General features: G+C 45.8%; 1 pseudogene; it reads left to right on the forward strand.

Moving 5' to 3' along the window:
• The first annotated feature begins 7,026 nt into the window (after positions 1-7,026).
• LOC101392038 (free fatty acid receptor 2-like) lies at positions 7,027-20,142 on the forward strand (annotated as a pseudogene).
• The last annotated feature ends 516 nt before the right edge of the window (positions 20,143-20,658 follow it).

Below are 20,658 nucleotides of genomic sequence, written 5' to 3' on the forward strand. Positions count from 1 at the left end.
CGTGTACAGGTTATTGTGCGGACATAAGTTTTCATTTCTCTAGGTCAAATGTCCAGGAGAGGGATAGCTGAGTCTTATGGGAATTGTATGTTTCGCTTTTTAGGATACTTTCCGTCTGTTTGCTGGAGTGGCTGTGCCATTCTGCACTCCCTCCAGCAGTAGAGGAGGGATTCAGTTGCTCCACATCCTCGCCAGCATGTGGTGGTGTTAGTATTTTTGTTTTAGCCATCCTGACAGGTGGATTGTGGTCAGGAAGCCATTCTTGATGACTTCTCCTTACTACCCACACACGATTCGCCATGGAGTCCTATTGCTTCTATCTCCAGAATGTATCTTGTATGAATCTGCTTTTCTCCAAATCCACGGCAGCCGTTATCTCTCACCTAGACTACCAGAAAGGCTTCTAACCTGGTCTTTCTTCTTGTTCTCATCCCCATCCATTCACACCACAGCCAGAGGGACCTTTGAATGACGTAAATTGGATGACGTCATTGCCCTGAATAAAACCTTCCAGTGGCTTACCATGCTGATCCCCTCCTCATGGCTACCAGACCCTGTGCCATCTGGCCCTGCCTCTCCCTCCAGGCTCCTCTGGGGCCGTCCCAGCTTCACGGACATCACTCTGCTGGCCTGGCCTTAAGCAGGCCAGACTCTCAACCTCTGCACACGTTGCTGCTTCCTCCACACTTGACGTGGCTGGCTCACTCCCTTCTTTCAGGCTTTCTCTCCAACGCCACTCTTTCGAGAGAGCTCCCTGATGACCCATCTCAAGGATCCCTCCCCCCTTGATATTATCTCCACTGGGCTATGACAGTTGGATTTACGTATCTGTATGTTCATTTGTTTAATATATGATTCCTCCCTCTAGACTGAGAAGTACTTGATAGCTGTCACCATGTCTGTTTTATTCATTACTAGATACCCAGGTACCTAAAACAGTACCTAGCACAGAGTAAGCATGTGGTATTTGAAAATAAATGAATGAATAGCAAAACTATCTCTGATTTTCCACTATTATAAATAATACTACAAGGATTGTAAAGGATTGTTAAAAAAAAAGGATTTTTACATAAATGCTTGTGCATTTGTACATTTCCTGAAAGTGGTTCTGCTGTATTAAATGATATATGCATTTGAAATTGTTTAAATATTGACAAATTACCTTCCCCAGCTGAGTCAACCTTCTCTCCCCTAACAGTCTGTAAGAGACCATAACCCTGCCAACAAGGGAAAATATCATTTTTTAATTTTTTTTGAAGTTGACATTTAAAATTTAGTAACTCAGTGTATTAGTCAGGGTCCTCCAGAGAAATAGAACCAATAGGACGTGTATATACACAGAAAGATGTTTATTTAAGGAATTGGCTCATGTGATTGTGGTGGTTTGGTGAGTGCAAAATCTAATGGAGGAGGCCGGCAGCCTGGAGACTCAGGGAAGAGTTGTAGTTCAAGTCCAAAGTCAGTCTGCTGGGAACCAGGAAGAGCCCAAGTTGCAGATAAAGTCTGAAGGCAGTCTGCTGGAGAATTCCCTCTTGCTCAGGGGAGATCAGCCTTTTGTTCTATTCACGTCTTCAACTGATTGGATGAGGCGCACGCACATTATAGAGCGAAATCTGCTTTACTCAAAGCCTACTGATTTACGTGGAAGTCTCATCCAAAAACATCCTCACAGAAACATCTAGAATAATGTTTGTCCAAATACATGGGCACTGTGGCCCGACCAAGTTGACACATAAAGTTAACCATCACACTCCTTACTATTTAATTTTAATTTCTCAGATGAAAAGTGAGGTAGAAATTATTTGCATATTGTACATAGTCATTTATGTTTCTTCCTATACTTGCCTTTTTCTTATTTGGTTTGCAGGAGTTCTTTGAATATTAGCATCTACACCCTTTATCAGTTACATATGTGGAAAGATAGTGGTCTTTTACTTTGTTAATGATAATTTTTTCTATAGTTTTATATTTTTATGTGCTCAAATTTGTCATTTCTTTGATGACTTCCACATTTATGTCTTGCTAGAAAAAAGCCTTCTGATTTAAAAGGCTTAAAAATGATCTTATGTGAGACCTATACAACTTCTATAGTTTTTAAAAGTATATTTGATCTTTCATACACCTGGATTTTACATCTGTTATCTCAGAGTAACTCTTCCAAATGGATAGTCAACTATTCCCAAAGTCATCTACTGAATAGTCCATCCTTTCCCACGCTGACCTGAGATGGACTTGGATTGCTTGATTGGAAAGAATCTTCAAAATGTACTCTAAAGCAACAAGAGATCATCATTTTTACTCATCCAATATCAAAAATGTTAAAGATTCAGAATATCCAGTATTGGAGAAGGTGCACAGAAATGGGTACTCATACATAGTTGGTGGGAATGTAAGTTACTAAACATTTTCCAGAAGACAATATGGAAATATCTATCAAAAATTTTAAAGTATATCTGTTTGACCCAGCAATTATATCAATTACATACCTAAAAATCCATCTAACCAAAATACTTACATGTATTGATAGATAGATATAGAGATAGGTAGATAGATAGATAGATGATAGGTAGGTAGATAGATAGATAGATATTGAAGCTCTGTTTGTCATAGAAAATAAATTGGAAACTATGAAAATGGACGTTAAAGGGTTGCATAAATTATAGGATGGTCCTGAAACAAAATACCATGTAGCTATCAGAAAGAATACAGTAGATCTGCATATACTGACATGGAAAGATCAACACAAGGCATATTATACGGTGAAAAATGAAGTTTCAGAACAATATATACAGTATGATTCCATTTATGCACTTTTAAAACTATATGTATGTACATATATGGGTATAAACACAATAGGGTTTGCCTCGAGGAAGAGAGACGTGTGAGGGGAGGGGAAGTGGCATTTCACATTTTACTTCTGTATTATTGGATTCTTTTACAATAAGGATGTATTTGTGCATTATTATGCAATTTTTTTTAATTAAAGAAATAATAATGGAAGAACATTCACCGTGTTGATTCTGACGAAGCTAGAACAGACAATCGGGCAGAGAGTCATGTGACCTGAAAACTCACAGGGCCACTGTGAGGTGTGCTGGGATAATGGGGACACATCATTTAACCCACTCAGGCCTCCGAATGCATGAGTGTTTTCTCTAAGAAAAATGAGGGTGGTGTCACTGGAGGATGGGGAGTGTGAGCAGGGCAGGCCACCAGGGCAGATGGGCAGGAAAGGGGTGGGGGAGGGTCTCATTACCCCCCACGTGGGGGCCAGCACATGCCCTTGGACGCTGCCATTTCTTCCGCCAGTATAATATAAAAAAATATACCTCAAAGGCTGACTATCAGGATAGTCACACCCAGACAGAGCCCTGTCTGACCCATCTCTTGTGAGCCAGTTACACAGACTCACCAGCAGTAAGTTCAAAACACAGCCAGATTTCTGGCATTGTTCTATCAGTCTCTCCCCAGCCTGGTCTCCAGACACCCCCAAAAAGCCGGCATGGATTTTCCTCGAAATGAGAGGGCTCCTGTGAGCCCTTGAGGTGCCTGGCAACAGCCTTTGAGGTACAGTGTCATACCATTTGGGGAGGAACCTCCTATCACAGCAGTCGAATTTAAAAATGGTAACTTAGAAAAAAAATCATGCAGAGCCAAGACTGTCCCTGTAGCACCGTGAGTCCAGCTCACAGGCATCCTTCAACCACAGAGAAGAGGCGAAGCTATAACTGGTGCCCTAGGCATCGCTCAGAACTCTGGTCTCCTTGAAGGTGGTGTCACATATGGGAGCGGCTTTCCTCTTGCCTCGTGTGGCTGAAAAAGATGGAGGGCGTTGGGGGCCAGCCCAGTGGCGCAGCGGTTAAGTGTGGCTGCTCCGCTTTGGTGGCCTGGGGTTTGCAGTTTCGGATCCCGGGCACACACTGACGCACTGCTTGTCAAGCCATGCTGTGGCGGCGTCCCATGTAAAGTAGAGGAAGATGGGCACGGATGTTAGCCCAGGGCCAGTCTTCCTCAGCAAAAAGAGGAGGATTGGCGTGGATGTTAGCTCAGGGCTAGTCTTCCTCACACACACACACACACAAAAAGATGGAGAGCGTTGCGCTAGCCTGTGAGGTTGTCTGGCAAATAAACACAAGCAGAGCTGGTGGAGTGCTTCACAGCCGGGCAGAGATTTTCCCTCTGGGTGATCTCTTTACCTTGTAAATAATCTGGAGGGGTTGGCGTCATTCTGCTTTCTTCACAGACGACAGCACTGAGGGTCACGCTGTGAAATGGATACATTTCACAGGTTATAAAATGGATACATTTCACAGGTTATAAAAAGGGGCCTTTGCTGTTTTAGTTTCAGCCAAGAACAATCCACAGATCCCAAGGACTGCCACATCCCAACCTGATGGGAGCTTTTAGCCCCTCTGTGCAAACTCTGCAAACTGGTTTTGTCAGCATGAGCTCAAGACCCACCTCTAGGCCAAACACTAGGAGCTGGGCTGTGGAAGAGGCAGACGGTAGGGAATGTTCTGGAGAGCCGTGGGTGCGCTGTGCTCTGACCCCAGTGGGAGGAAGAGGGAGAGCTTCCTGCTTACCAGAAAGATGCACAATAGAGACACTTCAAGACAGCCCCTGGCAGAGCCCTGCATGGCCCTGAAGTTCAGAGGAGGCGAGGGCCGGCGCCGATGCTTGTGGGGAGAAATCAAAACGTGAGAGGTTTGCTGGGCCTGGCAGAGCAAAACGGGAGAGGAGGCTATGTTGGGAGTGAGCTGCTGCTGTTCTACCAACAACAAGACAAAGGTGTGTGGCTCCCTTGGACCAAAGACGGGCCCTTTGCCGAAGAGCCAGCCTGTAATCATTTTATAAATGACCTCACCCAAGGGTCAGCCTAGGGTCAGCCCAGGGTCAGCCCAGGGTCAGCCTGCAGGAGCAGTGCAGTTCCACAGAGAGGATGCCCAGGGGCTGAGAGGGGGTTGAATGTGGCCTCGGAGAGGAGGCGCTCCACATCCAAAGGGAATGCAGAGAAAACAGGGGAGCTCCATGAACCTGCGAAAGGTCCCCGTGGGAGAGTAGTCAGCACTGGACGTCCGCCCCGCGCAGAGGGCATCGGCTCCAGGTCATAACTCTACCAGGCCAGCTAGACATTCGCTGCCCCTCACGCCTCCTCTCTGCTCACGGGTGGGGCCCTCGGTGGGTCCAAAGCAGAGCTCGTGAGTGGGAGAGGAGAAAGAAGACGGAGCAAAGAAAGAGAAGTCCGCTGGTGGCCGCCCCTCCTCCGCGGGCTGAAAGCCGGAGGCCCTGCAGAGCTGGCAGGGAGAAGCGTTACTTGGAATGGAATTGAGGATTTTAATATTGCGCTGGCCTGAAGCTATGGGATTATGAAACTGGGCTGGATTTTTTATTATCTGAGAAGCCATAGCACCCAAGGAGTGACGCTGTAGGAAGAAGGAGTGTGGAGGCACAATAAAGTTAGGGTTTACTTGAATCTTGTCGAGTCCAGCTGGTTCAGTAACATGGTAATGTTCAATTTGAGGTGGCCTCAGCGTGCAGTCATTTGTCTCTCCGGCGTTCAGCATCTGCACAACCTTGAGGGCGCCTCCTGGCTCTGGAATGACCCGCTCGCCTGTGTGGGAGGGGCTGCTGCCCGAGAGCGGATCCTGCTCTCAGAGCATCGCAGCCCTGGACCATCTGCTCGCACCAGGGCCCGGCACAGCGCTGGCCTGGAGGGCATCCGGCCCGGGCCTCACAATTACCCTTCGGACATGATCTCCAAATGAGGTTAAACGCACAGTCGCAGGAATATCTTGGCAGGACCTGACTTTAAACCCGTGGCCCATCTCTGACTCTATCCTGTAATGGATTCTGCGAAAAAACAAATAAAATCCTAAACCTATTCTGTGAATAGTGCAATCACATTTCTTATTTTGTGTCAAGAATGCTGCTCTGCTATTATAATCCCATTTTCATCACTTTTTTTTCGTGTACTGGGAACCTCAAAAAATGGAAATGATCTGAGCTGCCCTGATCTCTGAGAGGCCCTGCTGGAAGGACGTGGGTCATCCTTTGGTTGCCTAGCATCTGAACACCTCCCCTTGTTCAGCCACCTGCCCACATAGGGATCTTGGTGGGAAGCAGAGCCCGGCTCTCACTAGAGAAGCTAATAATGCTGAGACCTTGTTTTCCGAGCATCCCGCCAATGCAGCCTGGCAGGCACGCCTGCCCAAATTCTGAATCCGACTAGGTCTGTGGCATGATTTCTAATGTGGTCTTGGCTGTACAGCTTCCTTTATTCTCCGAGCCTGGTTTTCCAGTCTTCCTGGAAAATCTCTGAGCTATCCAACATCTTATCATATAATCCCTAAATTAGGGAGAGTTGGCCTCTGCTGCAATTAAGAGCCATCACTGAGACACTGTCCAGCACGATGACTACAAGCTAAGAGAGCCTGCATTCCGTTGCAAGATGCTCAGCCCACTGGTAATCAGAAGAATGAGGCTGCATTAAAACAGCACAGAGAGCTTGATATCCACTCAGCGGGCAAAAATCCAGCAGCAGGATAATGCCAAGTATGGGTGGGGATGTGGCTCAGAGAGCCAATGGCTGGGAGGCTGGTAGCTCTGCCCTTTTTCTTTTTTATATCTGCTTTGGTCCTATCCACTCTCCCATCTGGGGCAGCCCAACAGAGGAGGCTGCGGCTGGGCGGTGTGGCTGTACTGCTGGCCGCTTATACAGACTATCTCATCTTGATGAGAGTTGACGAGCAGCCTAGCTCATAATAAATGCTCAAGAAACGTTAGCTGTGAATATTTTTCTTGCTTTTAATTTATTTTTTGAGTAAGATTACATGCACACACACAGAAAAATTTTTTAACAGTACAAAAGGGTATACGGAGAAAGGTAGGTTTCCCTTCCACCCCAACACCCAGTTCCCCTTCCCCTTCCCAAACCACTGCTAACAGTTCCGTGGGCATCGATCCGCCCAATCTGCTCCTCAGCCAGCATCCAGAGGGGTCCTTTGGAAATGCGAAACAGATCACATCATGCCTCTGCCCATCGTGCTCCGGGTGTCACTCATCCTGACCTCGGCCACGAGGCCCCACAGGGTCTGGGCCCTGCCCACCGCCCTGACCTCATTCCCACGACTCTCCCCTCACTGAGTCCCCTTGCAGCCACTCTGGCCTCCTGACTTCTCACACTGTGGCTCAGCTCAGGGCTCGCCGGCCCTCTGCCTGGAAGGCCCCGGGCAGGCTCACATCTGGTGTTCCTCTTTCTTGCAGGTCTCTGCTCAAACAATGCTTTCTCTGAGTGGCCTTCTCAGCCTGCCCTTGCTCTCTGCCCCTCACCCTGCTTTCCCAGTCTCTGTCTTCTTCTTAGCGCCAGCCTAGCCCCCGCGTGGTGTTCGGTATCTGTTTACCAGTCTATTGCTGCAATCCAACGTCAGCTCTGCGGAGTGCCGCCTGTTCACCGCCAACTCCTCAGGGCCACCGAGTGCTGTAACCTGAGGGCTGCCCCGGAAGGAAGGACTCCCTGAGTGAATGTGTGGGAGTGTGTCCCCTTCTCTTTACAACCACTCTTCTTATACTTTGCTTCCTTCATTTCACAATACATCCTAGAGTCTGATCCACGTTGGCATAGGTAGATCTGCCTCATTCTTTGGAACAGATACGTAGTATTTGTACCAATTAGATGCCCCATGGCTTGTATTTGACCAGACCCTTTACTGATAGACAGAGGTTGTCACCAGTCTTTCATCATCAGAGAACAAACAGAAAACACTGTGATGAACACACTCTTTTGTGCACGTGGGGATGTACATCCATACAATAAATTCATACATGTCAACTTGTTGGATCAGATGGTATGGATTTTTAATTTTGAAAGATATCATCAAATTGCACCCCCCAGAGAAGGGTCCCAAGTAACAAGAGGAGATAGAGGAGTAGGAGACAAGGTCAGAGAGTGAGGGAGCAGGAAGCCAATACAGTAGAACTTGAGGCCACCGTAAGGACCAGGGCTTTGACAAGGGAGATGGGGAGACTATGGGACTTTGAGTAGAGGAGGGATGTGACCTACTTTTGTTTTAAAAGGACCATTCTGACTGCTATGTGGAGAATAGAGTAAAGGGGACAACAACAGAAGCAGGGGACCAGATAGATGACTAAGGAACACAGGCGAGAGGTGGTGGTGAGAGCCTGGACAGGGGGTAGCAGTAGATGTGGTGAGAAGTGGTTGGATCTGGGATATATTTTGAAGAGAGAGTGGAAAGGATTTGCTGATGGAGTAGATGTCAGAGAAAGAAAAGAGGCAAAGATCTCTCTCAGATTTTTGGTCTGAGTAACTGGAAGGATGGGGTGGCAAAGTCTGGGTCACCTGAGGTCCCACTCTTGAGATGTTGGGAGTGAGGGCCTGGAGAGGCAGCAGCTGGTGGAGGGGAGGCATCTGGAAAACCTCAATTTCCTGACAGATGAGGTTTCTTGATCTGAGACTGTCTGTGTGGTTTCAAAGGGGTCCAGTTGAGCTACCGTGGGCTGAGCTGTGCCGGGGCCCAGCCAAAACACAAATGAGAGCAGTGACTACCTTGAACCCAGTTCCCTGGTGGGGCCCATGTCTCTCCTTCCCTTTGCCTCCCCTGTTGGCACGTGCCGCTGTACATATGGCTGGACACCTCTGTTCCCTATCGTCTTAAAGCGTTTCCCAGTCATTCCATTTGTAGCGTCCCCATATCTGAACTTCACCCCATCTGTAGTTGGTGGATGCTGGAGAGGACAGCGGGGCTCTGCATTGTCAAGATATCGGGAGGGCTCTGAACCAGAAGGGGGCTGTCAGGTTCCGACTGGCTGCAGCAGCTCATCAGGACATTTCAAAGACCAGGAGAGGAAGATAAGATCAACGGATGAGATAACGGTCATCCCAGGGCACTCTCAGGCTCACTCCTGTGTCCTTGGAGCCCCAAGGCAGAGCAGCCTGACCTGTCCTCTACGCCCAGCCTTTCTGTTTCTCCGACACAGTGACTTTGTTCCCACCACGGGCTTCAGTACTTGCCATCACCTCTACCTGGAGCGCTCTTCACACGTCTGGCTCCTCATCAGTTCAGGTACCCCTTCTGAGCCCAGGCCTTCCCTGAGAGCCCGATCTAAAAAAAGTCCCATGCCAGTCTCTCTCTCTAGATTTTCCTTTTTGCTTCCTTCCTTCACTTGAAATTACGTGGTTTGTTTGTTTACTTGTTTACTGTCTGTCTTGCCCACTCATGTCCCAGCACCTAGAGCCGTGCCCCGCACAGAGTTGGGACTCAGGGCATCTGATGGATGGGAAGCGGAGCGAGGGTAAAAGGTGTGGCATCGTGGAGAGGAAGCTCACGTGCGTGAATTAGTGTGAATGAAACTGAGGCATCCCTTAGCTGAGTTAGACTTGAGATGTTGTATGGTCCGCTCCCATGAGGTAGCTGTGTGTGTGGTCAGTGGAGCCTTATGATTCTGCGGAACAACTTAGTCTGAATTCCCCTTTCTACCTCATTGGCTGTAGGACCTCAGCACCAAGGATATCCCAATACTAGTAACTTGGGTGACAGAATGGAGATAAAGAGAGAAGGGAAAACGCACGGGTTCTGACCTACTCTTTGCTTGTATCGTCAGCTGGCAAGCTCTGCCCGGCACATCCAGCATTCATCCTTTCCCTCCACAAGTATTCAAGGACCCGTTACATGCAAGAGACTCTGCTAGGTTTTTTTCTATCGACAAACTTCAAAATAGTCTCTTCCAGAAGAGCCAATCTTCCTAGACTCGATACTAACACTCCATGAGAAGGGGTGGGGATGCCCCAGGAGGCACTGGTCTTTTCCAAGCTGAGAGGGGGCTTATAGGGAGGCTCCTGAGGTCGTGGAAACTGCCCGTGGACCTGGCACCTGCTAGAAGAGAGGATTCTGTAGCTCTATTCCTGGCCTGGGAATCAGCTCTGCATGGCTGGGGATGGGGAGGAAGAAACAGGGCCCTCCTGTAGTATTTTGGGATAATGAGAGCAGCCCTATCCAGCAATCTTTGCCTTTCCAGTAAGTTTCTGTTGCTCAATCAAATGCAGACAGTAAAGTGGCACAAATTAACTGGGTAGAGACAAAGGACTTTTATGTTGCCTTCATTCCATGTGTGTCAAGCATCGAAACCACTTCCTGTCGCCCATTTTGGGACAGGCCCTGTATGGGTTAGGGAAGCCAGCCTGCAGAGATGGAGAGACCACTTGGGCACCACGTGTGGAGTGATAAGCTGAGTGAGAGGAGATCCTTTCTGGAGGAAACACTCGGCTGAGGGTCACTCTTCCTGAATCAGGGGAAAGAACAAGAGTCTCCATTGGCAGGGTCAGGACCAGTGTAAGACACACACATTCCCCAAGGAGAGACAAAGCGTCCCCTGTGAGTGTCCATGTCTTCATGTGTCTGCCACAGGCCACCACCAGGGAGCAATGTGGACCCCACACAGGTCGGTGCAAGAACAGTGAGGAGAGACAGTGGCCCCGTCAGGGCGCAGCCTGCTGGGGAGGAAATGAGCGGGGAGGGAAACCAGAGCCCACCTCGTCCTGCCGGCAACATGGACTCAGGATAGTCTGAGTCCAAGGAAAAACACTTGTAAGAAGGGACCTGATGGGCCAGAGGAAGTCAGGAAACGCTCAGGATACTAATAGTTTCAGGCAGAGCCTCCTGGAAAGAGAACAGGAAACTGACCGGGTCAGGGACCTTGAGAGAAAAGATGGGGGAGGAACAGGTGCAGAAAGAGCAGAGGGAGCAGGAAGTGGACACATGTACAAAACTGCTTGCAATAATTGCGCATGGGAAGGAAACACAATAGATTGCTTGGAATGTGGAAGGAGGCAGAAGCCCAAAGGAACAGCTGTGATCTGGACCCTGGGAGAAACCAGCTTGGTGGGGACAGAATTTGGAGGGAGAGCCAGAGGGTCAAGTTGCCTTGGAAAGAGCTCTACTATTGACCTTCCTCTTTCAGACCACATGACTCTTCCAGGTATAAAACCCTGTTGTTCCTGGAAGAGAAAAAGTGGTCCAGTTAGCCAAGGTTCCACCTGCTTCTCAGAATTGACATATTTCAAAAACCATCGTCTGCCTCCAGGAAAAGGCAAGGCACCCAACTTTGCCTGTGTCAGGCAAGAGGCCATTGGGATCACAACCCTGGGAAGAGATGGGATAGAAGAAGAAGTGCAGATGAACTTATGAAGTGGGAGCAGAGTACGGGGGTTTCCTCTCTAAGAAGGGGAGGGGCCAGGTCACAGAAACAGGAAAGAAGCCAGGACACGTCAATGGAGAGACGGTGCTGGTGAGGGTCTGGGGGTGGGTGAGAGCAGGAGGGAAAGAAAAGACGAGCTCAGTCCCAACGGCGGGAATCTCCCAGTTCACCTGGACCTGCTCCCGAGATTCTCCAGTTCGGGAATGAGATACGCGCAGGGGCCACCAGTAATACATTACCAGTGATAGACTAAGGACTCAGGTTTGATGTTAAATGTCTACCTTTTATTGATGAATTAGAGGAGATTAAGGTTACTCTTGATTGACATAAATCTCACGAACGTATGCTCTCTCCAGGGGGAGAGAGAGGGTGAATTTGCAGGCAGCATACTGGAATTGCAGTAGTTCTGGTGAAATCACTGGTTCTGTGCGGTACAGAGAGAACAGGCTGATGCTCAGAGGACTTGGACTGATTTCCCAGAGTCACGGGACTGACCTGAGCTTGGTCAGGACTGGGATCCTGGTCACCTGACCCAGGTCAGGCCCCTCCTCTTACCCCACCCAAACCGACAGGCTTTCTTTGCAGGGCTCAGCGTGGAATCAAGCAGCTGGGTATCTGGGACCCACCTGGGGCTTTACCTGCTTTTCCCTCAGGCTTAACCCCATCCCCATTTTCAGAGACGAGGCTGAGAATCTCCTATTCAAGCCAGATGACTTGGGAGAGAGAAAAAAAGAGGCGAAGATAAGGCGAGAAAAAAGCCCCTGCCAGGCTGAGTGGAATTTGGAGAAACTCAGAGGCAGGAATTTGGAGAAACTCAGAGGCAGTCTCAGGCCTACTCCTTGTTGGTCATGGAGCGGCTGTGTCTGTTCCTCAGATCCTGCAGCCATCCATTTATCCACAGGTATTTGTTGAGCTTCTATTATGTGGCATCCCCAGTTCTAGGGACACAACGGAGAACAAGAGGGATGACGTCACTGCCCTCACGAAGTGCCCTTTCTAGTGGGGACCTAGAACTTTTCCTGTGGGAGCTTCTGAGACATCAAAATTCTTAGGAGACTAATTCTTCCTTCCTTCCTACCTCTCTCCCTCCCTCCTTCCTTACCTTCCTTCCTCCTTTCCTTCCTCCGTTCCTTCCTTCCTTCCAGCCTTCCTTCCTTCCTTCTTCCCTTCCTTCCTTCCCTCCTCCCTTTCTTTCTTTCGAAGGGTGGAAATGGAGGGGAGCAAGGTGCTAAAGAAGTAATTTGGTTGGGAAGTGAGGAGGCCTTCTTTCTCGGTGATGCGCAGGAAGCAGAGCTGTACTCAGTTTGAAGAGTTAGCAACAATCACTCAGGGAAGCAGGGAGACACCGCAAAGCTGAGAATGGACTCACCTGGGTTTGGGGCTGGGAAACCCATGGCCAGATATGATTCTGACTGCATCTTCTGTCTCTTCAGGAAGGATAGCCCCAAGTCCCCAAAGCCTGGGACTTCTCTTCATCTACATAGTATCTTTTCTCATCAGTCTCCCTGCTAACCTCCTGGCCCTGTGGGCCTTCATGAGGTGGGTCCACATCCTCCGACTCAGCCTGACCCTAGCGGACCTCCTCACGCAGGTTCTGCTGCCCTTCAAAATCGTCGAGCCCTTGGGGGCACACTCTGTGCCCTCATTGGCTGTGGCTTTTACAGTGGCACTACTGCAGCATGTGGCTCCTGGTGGGCATCAGCATCCTACGCTACCACAGCGTGGCTTTGCCCATGTAGTACAAGCTATCCCTCAGCCGGCGTCTGGAGGGACTTCTATCTGGTCTCCTGGATCTTGTCCTTCAGACACTGCAGCGTTGTAATCATTGTCCAGTTACCAACCGACAACACGATGGGTGATGCTGCAACCGAGCAAAGAGGGGGCTCGTTCTGCTCACTACAATCCAGTGTCAATCAATTGCAAACCAGTCGGTGGTTGAGAAAGGAAAATTTATACAATTAGCTAGCATAATCGGAAAATGGCAGACTAGTGTCCTAAAGAACCGTCTTAAAGTCATACAGAATCTTGAGGCAGTTATATAGGAGCAATGGGCAGGGAAGGAGGGGGTTTAGGGATGTGGATCATTCAATGTGATGAACTTCAAGGCGCCTCATTATCTCTTTCTTCTGTCATTTGTGATGGGTACCAACACAGAGTTTTTCTTTCTGGAGGTCATCACGTTTCTGGGGAACAGAGAACAAAGTTATCTTTATCACAGCTGGGAGATATATGTAAGCAAGAGTCATGGAACTAGCAGATCACATATTTTGCAAAAGTGAGAGGTGCTTAATCATCTGGGTTATGTGGAGGCTAGAGCTCATTCTCAGAGACTAGTGAGTCAGGACCAGAGTTACAATATTGCTTCCTTTCTCTGAGATGGCTTCCCTCATGCTAACCTAAGATCTAGCTGTTACAATTTCCCCACTGTCCGTTGTAACTTCACAATCATATGAAGTGCTTGGGGAAAAGGCCATAGACATCTTCTGGCTATTTCCTGCTGATGAGGGCCGCAGCAAGGGGGAAGAATCTGGAAACTTAAAACTGACAGTGTGGATCTAAGCAAGCCTTTTAAATTGTCTCACCCTTTCTTGGAGCCTTCATTAAGGCTATTCAGTCTCCTGATTGTTTTGATGGGGACCAACAACATCATTGGAGACATCAGCAACAATATTTTCTACGTTTCCAACAAAGGAAGAAAAGGAAAACAGTGGCACATCCCAGCACAATGGTTCCAGAGGGGGTAGATAGTGAAGTTGAGAGAGCAGAGAAAAAGCAGTTCATGCCACCTATGAACCCTGTACATGTATGTTCATATTCGTTGACCAACTGGACAATTTTCTTTCCCATTGTTTCCTGCAATCTGTACCAGATATTTGAGGAGACTAGAAGAATTCAGGATCCAGTCCACTTTACAGATAGAAAATAAAAACCTCGAAGATAATTAACAGAAACCAAAATCCAACATTCACAAATGTGTATTATAGTTTCTATTGAAACATAATTTTTCTCTCTAAAATCACCCTTATTTTTACCAAAGATAGCCAAATTAAGACTCATTGATTTGCAAAATAAGTCTAGTTTCAATAAATTTGGTCCAATTATTTACATAAGTACAGCAAGAATAGCAATTGATCCTATAGGCTCTTTTAAATCTGCTCTGCTGGAATTCTTTATAAGGAGTCTCGGATTGAATTTTAGAGGCCTTTCGAGGCCAGGGAAGCCAAGCCAAGGACTTGTCATCAGATTCTGCCTGCAATACCTACAGATTTGGGTGAACTCCTCTCTTCTCGAGGTCCCCAAAATATCCTGGGGTTCTCTGCACCAGCCAGAGGACTGACATTCCTTACTCAACTGGAAACGTTGCTGGGAACACTAAGCAAGGTACCAGGCCAATATTTCCAAGTGGCTTTATTCCATAAAGTCCAAACTTTGTTTCTCAAAGTTGTATGGTCGTATCTGAGTTTATGTGTGTTTTTTCAAATACGGCATTCCAGACTGGTAATATAACCAGTCTTTCCAATTGTGTCTTGCTATAAGGAGAACAGATTCTTATTGAACTTATGCAAACGACCATATTGCCATGAAAACAATACTTATTCACTAAGAGTTTCCAAATTCTGGAGGGATCAGGCAGGAAGAAAAAGGTAAATGCTTCAGTTCTGTTTACAGATTGTTATAAGTCATAGTTCCTTAAGAGAAAAGAGAAAAAGTTTTTCTTAAACCTAGACAAGGAAAACATTTAAAAAACCAGCTATATTTCAAACAAAAAGTCATAAAAATTATAATCATTCTTATCAATTTGTTCAGTCTCATGATATCAACTCTTGATCTTCTCTTAGCAGTTTCATGAGGACATCAGTTTCTTTGTTACCATTTTGTAATTTTCACCCAGCTCAGTTTCATAATCTGAAAGTTTATCAGAAACCTGCATTTTAGAGCAAGTGTCAGAGTCCTTTCCGTGAATCTCTCTGAAGATGAAACATATTTGCAAAACCATCAGAGTAAAACAACAATCTTCTGCAAATGACACATTCAAAAATGGCAATTGATAAAGACACTTGGCTATTTCTGTGACATGCAACACTTTGTAATAATAACTAGAATTATGACTGACAACTAGGACAGATAGAATTTTTGGAATGTTGTATAATTTTTAAAACACTTATATTAATAACATTTACCCACACAATATAACCTAGGAAGGCTTATTATCATGTATTTGACAATATTTCCCATGTAACTTAACATACCAAATAAGTCTAATTAGTTTAATATTTTCCTCTTTATAGAAAGAGAGAGAAAGTTCTTTGAGAAGTCTCAAGGGTGATTGGAAATTTTTGAAGTTTCTTTTTTAAGTCAAAAGAAAGACTTTAATTTTGGCAGAAGTTCATCAAAAATATCAAAAAGTTTTATTTATTTTATTTATTTTTTTGTGTGTGAGGAAGATGGGCCCCTGAGCTAACATCTGTTGCCAATCTTCCTCTTTTTGCTGAGGAAGATTAGCCCTAAGCTAACATCTGTGCCCATCTTCCTCTATTTTGTATATGGGATGCTGCCACAGCACGGCTCGATGAGTGGTGTGTAGGTCCGCACCCAGGATTCAAACCTGTGAACCCCAGGATGCCGAAGTGGAGCACGTGAACTTAACCACTATGCTACCAGGTCAGCCCCCTCAAAAAGTTTTAAAACACTTGGTCAAATAGGAAACAATGTCTAGTTATCCATTTAATCAAGGTGACAACAGAAACAGTCAAAGGCAAACAGAAAGTTAAAACAGTGAAAAAAAAACCTTAATAGACAGACTTCAGTCCTTTAGAACATAGGAAATTATTTTAACAAAACATAGATTTTTCTGTCTTTTAGGTAGACTTACTCAAAGGAACACTCTTTTAACCTCTTTAACCTGTATATCAAGAACAGACCAAAGTTTAAGAAAATTACCTTTATAAGAGAGAAAACCAGATCCTAATTTTCCACCAGCTTACTTTAGCCAACTTGACTATGCACAAAACTCCTCATGGTTTTACTTCCACAAACCTTCTGTCACTTACTTTTTACATTTAGAATTTGTCCCATACCTTCTTCTCTTTTTTCATTTCCTAGTACTTTAGGACAAATTTCTTTCTTAACAAAACAAACAAAAATATCTCTATTCTTCATATCTTCTTTACTAACAACATACATTTTACTTTCCTTGTATACAAACTTTCCAGAAATATGTGCTTTCTCATAGAAAATTTCTCAACATGCACAAAACACGTTTATCAATAAACAAGCATTTTATCAGATTCTCTGAGATAAGAAACAAAAGGCAGACAAATCTATGCTTAGTGACCAATTTCTAATATTTTATCTTGTGTGGAAATGACCCAGATACTCAATAGATTTTTATCATTTAACTTAATTCAGCAAAACCCTAAAATTTCAAGTTACCAAAAAGATTTTGGAAGCTGTTTTTCAAGTATACAGACTATAACACATAATTATATTACCCGAAAATTTTTACCCATTTTCATCCATCTAAATTATTTGTTCTGGGCCGGCTCCGTGGCTTAGCGGTTAAGTGCGCGCGCTCTGATGCTGGCGGCCGGGGTTCGGATCCCGGGCACGCCCCAAGGCACCACTTCTCCGTCCAACCCGAGGCCGAGTCCCACGTACAGCAACTAGAAGGATGTGAACCTATGACATACAACTATCTACTGGGGCTTTGGGGGGAAAAAATGAATAAATAAAATCTTTAAAAAAAATAAATAAATAAAAAAAAATAAATTATTTGTTCTCAACAATTACGTTTACATTACTCACAAAAACTTTATGTGACATTAAAGCAGTTAGCCATTATCTTGAGTTAAGTACATACACCATAACACATAGTTATTGTTAAAAGGTTCCCCCAAAATCTTTTATGCTTTTCACATCTATTTTGTTTGCTTGTTCCCAATAATTATATTTAGATTGCCTACAAAAACCTTATGAGACATCAGACAGAAACAGTTATTATTCTGTTATTACTTTTGCTGACAAATTTTGCAACAGAGATCATATGAGCTCATTTGACCAGTAAGCCCAGGCTGTATGTCTGCATCATATCCAATGCTGATAACTTTGAAAACATATTTATTTCAATTAAACCTACAAACTTAAAGAGGCTTTTCATTTACCAAAGATCATTTTATATCATTAACTTGAAAGACATTTGGGTTAGTTTCTATTACATTTAGAAATAATTTATAAGAGTGTTTACTCTAAGCCAATTAAACAGAGCTCCTTTAGAAACTGTACCATCTGGAGGCAGACACATGCACATAGAGACAGATAAACACATACAGAGATCTTCAAAATTTTAACCAGGTCTCAGGTACAAATCTCAGAAGAACAGTTAGATCCATTGTTCCTTGGCAGATGGACCCGCTCAGATAGCCAAAGATATTTAAAAAAGATTTTTTTCTTTTCACTGCAAGGATCCTTTTTACAGCTGTTTTTGAAATAACTTGGTCTTTTAGAAGTTTCTGTATATTAATTGAAGATTGCAACCCATCCTGAGAGGTTTTGAATCCTCTCTTTTAAAGGTGTCCCCTGTGGGCCGGCCCCATGGCTTAGCGGTTAAGTGCGCGTGCTCTGCTGCTGGCGGCCCGGGTTCGGATCCCGGGCGCGCACCGACGCACTGCTTCTCCGGCCATGCTGAGGCCGCGTCCCACATGCAGCAACTAGAAGGATGTGCACCTGTGACATGCGGCTATCTACTGGGGCTTCGGGGGGAAAATAAATAAATAAATAAATAAAAAATCTTAAAAAAATAAATAAATAAATGTGTCCCCTGAAGGTGGACTCATCTGAAACAGACGTTCCCCAGAATAACCATTACAATTCTAAATTATCTCAAAAGTTTACTTATTTTCATTTGTTTAATTTTAGATCAGGAATTTCCGAGGAGTAGAAGCGGTGAAACCCAGCGAGAGAGCAGCTTTGGTTTCGTTTCGCCAGCAGGACCACTGGCATCCCCCAGCCTGGCCTGTTTAATTATTTAATTATTTTCTTTTAAAGAGGCAGTAAAGTATTCCTGATTTCATTTAGAAGCCTCAAAAGACTAAAATAGTCTCCCCACTAGTTGTTTAATTTTATAGCCAGCTTTTCCTAATTGCATATGCAGATACAGCCATTTGGGTAAACTGAAATTGTCCCATTTTGGCCACTTTCTCTCTGGAGTCCGTGGAATATCATGGCACTGTGGTGTTATGCAAGAAAACCATGGGCTCATAGCTGAAGTCAGTCCATTTAGCCAAGAGGCAACCCAGGGGCCTTTTCTTGGGGACAGATGGAGTTCTTCCCATTCCAATACACAAAGATGGACAGACACATGGATCCAGACACAGAAAAAACAGACACAGGTGAACCAGTTCCCAGTTTTAGGGTAGAAAGTCCTACAACTATTCCCACTCTGAATGCATGCCCAGACAGCCCCTCTGTGAACAGAAGGGACCCCAGATGGAGGGGAAGGAAGTTCATGGGCATCCCCAAGGTGACTTACCCCATTCCAGATTGAACCCATCAACTCACCAGATGCAAAAACAAACAAACAAATAAAAATCTAGAGCATGTTTTGTTTCTTCAGCCACCAGGAAGCATTGAAGGCAGTTGACAATCAGGAGAACTCAGGGGACAGTCCCCAGGACAAAGAACATCCCAGCAGCCACTGGAAGAGTCCCAAGATTTTTCCTGAAGCTAACTAGCCACAGGCAGAGGCAGATCCTATCTGGGTAGCCAGAAATTGTAACCAAGTAAAAAGGGAACTCGTTCTGCTCGCTGCAATCCAGTGTCAATCAATTGCAAATGAGTAGGTGGTTGAGAAAGGAAAATTTATACAATTAGCTAGCATAATCGGAAGATAGCAGATTAGTGTCCTAAAGAACCATCTTTAAGTCATACAGAATCTTGAGGCAGTTATATAGGAGCAATGGGCAGGGAAGGAGGGGGTTTAGGGATGTGGATCATCCAGTGTGATGAACTTCAAGGCGCCTCATTATCTCTTTCTTCTGTCATTTGTGACGGGTACCAACACAGAGTTTTTCTTTCTGGAGGTCATCACGTTCCTGGAGAACTCAGAGAACAAAGTTATCTTTATCGCAGCTGGGAGATATGTGTAAGAAAGAGTCATAGAACTAGCAGATCATGTATTCTGCAAAAGCGAGAGGTGCTTAATCATCTGGGCTATGTGGAGGCTAGAGCGCATTCTCAGAGACTAGTGAGTCAGGACCACAGTTACAATATTGCTTCCTTCCTCTGAGATGGCTTTCCTCATGCTAACCTAAGATCTAGCTGTTACAATGCCACACGCCTCCCTATCTGCTTCGAGAACCTCACCCAAGAGCAGCTGGACATGGTGCTTCCCATGTGGCTGGACCTGTGCCTCATCCTCTTCTTCATCCCCATGGCAGTCGCCATCTTCTGCTACTGGTGCATTGTGCATATCATGCTCTCCCGGCCCCAAGTGGGGACCCAGAAGCACTAGAGAGCCATAGGGCTGTCCACTGTGAGCGTCTTCAATTTCCTGGTCTGTTTGGGGCCCTCCAGTGTGTCTCATGTGGTGGAGTTCTTCCCGAAGAGACGTTCAAGCTGGCAGGTGTGCGTGGTGTTGCCCAGTGCTCTCAATGCTCACATCAACCCCTTGATTATCGATTTCTCCTCCTCAGCTGTGCACAAAGTCTTTGATAAAAGGCTACAGAGGCTGAAGACCTGGGGTGCTCACTGTCAGGGTGCTGGAGGAGAAGAGATGGAGAGCCAGCTGCAGAGAGAGGAAACAGGAGCTTAGGTATGGCATTTGTCAGCTTCACAGGAGACTCGGCTTGCCGGCCTGGTGTTGCATTTTTTGTGGAAGGGGGCTCAAAAAGGAGAACAATGAAACTGAACGGGGGCAAGTCCTCCTGTGCCTAGCTTATGAGGCAAAGAAGAACAATGGGCATCCCAAATCCAACTCATTCATTGGGTGAGTGTTTTTGTTTTGTTCCCTGGGGTTTCTGACATTTCCTGATTTGTGGTTGGCACTGCTCCACAGTAAGCCACAAGCCCTTTGATCCTGGAATATCAGAGTCTTGGAATTCTTTATCTTCCCCACTCAGTATCTTTAAGACGGCAGCATTCACTTATCTACTGCAGAGCTCTTCCTCTATCCTCGGCCCTGGTTCAGAAGCGGGGCTCCACATGCTGGGTCTGCACACCCAGCACAGGCAAGATTCTGGGGAGCAAGACGGGATCCTGTGAGCCGAGAGGACCAGCACCCCAATCCAAATAGCTGCTGGCTCAGGTCTATAAAACCAGCAAGAAAAGAAACAGCCCTTGAAAGAAGAGTCAGAGCGGATGTGAAGAAACTTGGCTGAGGGTACTTTTTAGTAGTTCCATCCTATTGTCAATCCCCAGTGTTACGTATTTGTGTCTTCTTTTTTCCTTGAT

This window comes from Ceratotherium simum, chromosome 33 (assembly GCF_057802395.1).
Source record: "Ceratotherium simum simum isolate JZ-2026a chromosome 33, ASM5780239v1, whole genome shotgun sequence".
NCBI lineage: Eukaryota > Metazoa > Chordata > Mammalia > Perissodactyla > Rhinocerotidae > Ceratotherium > Ceratotherium simum.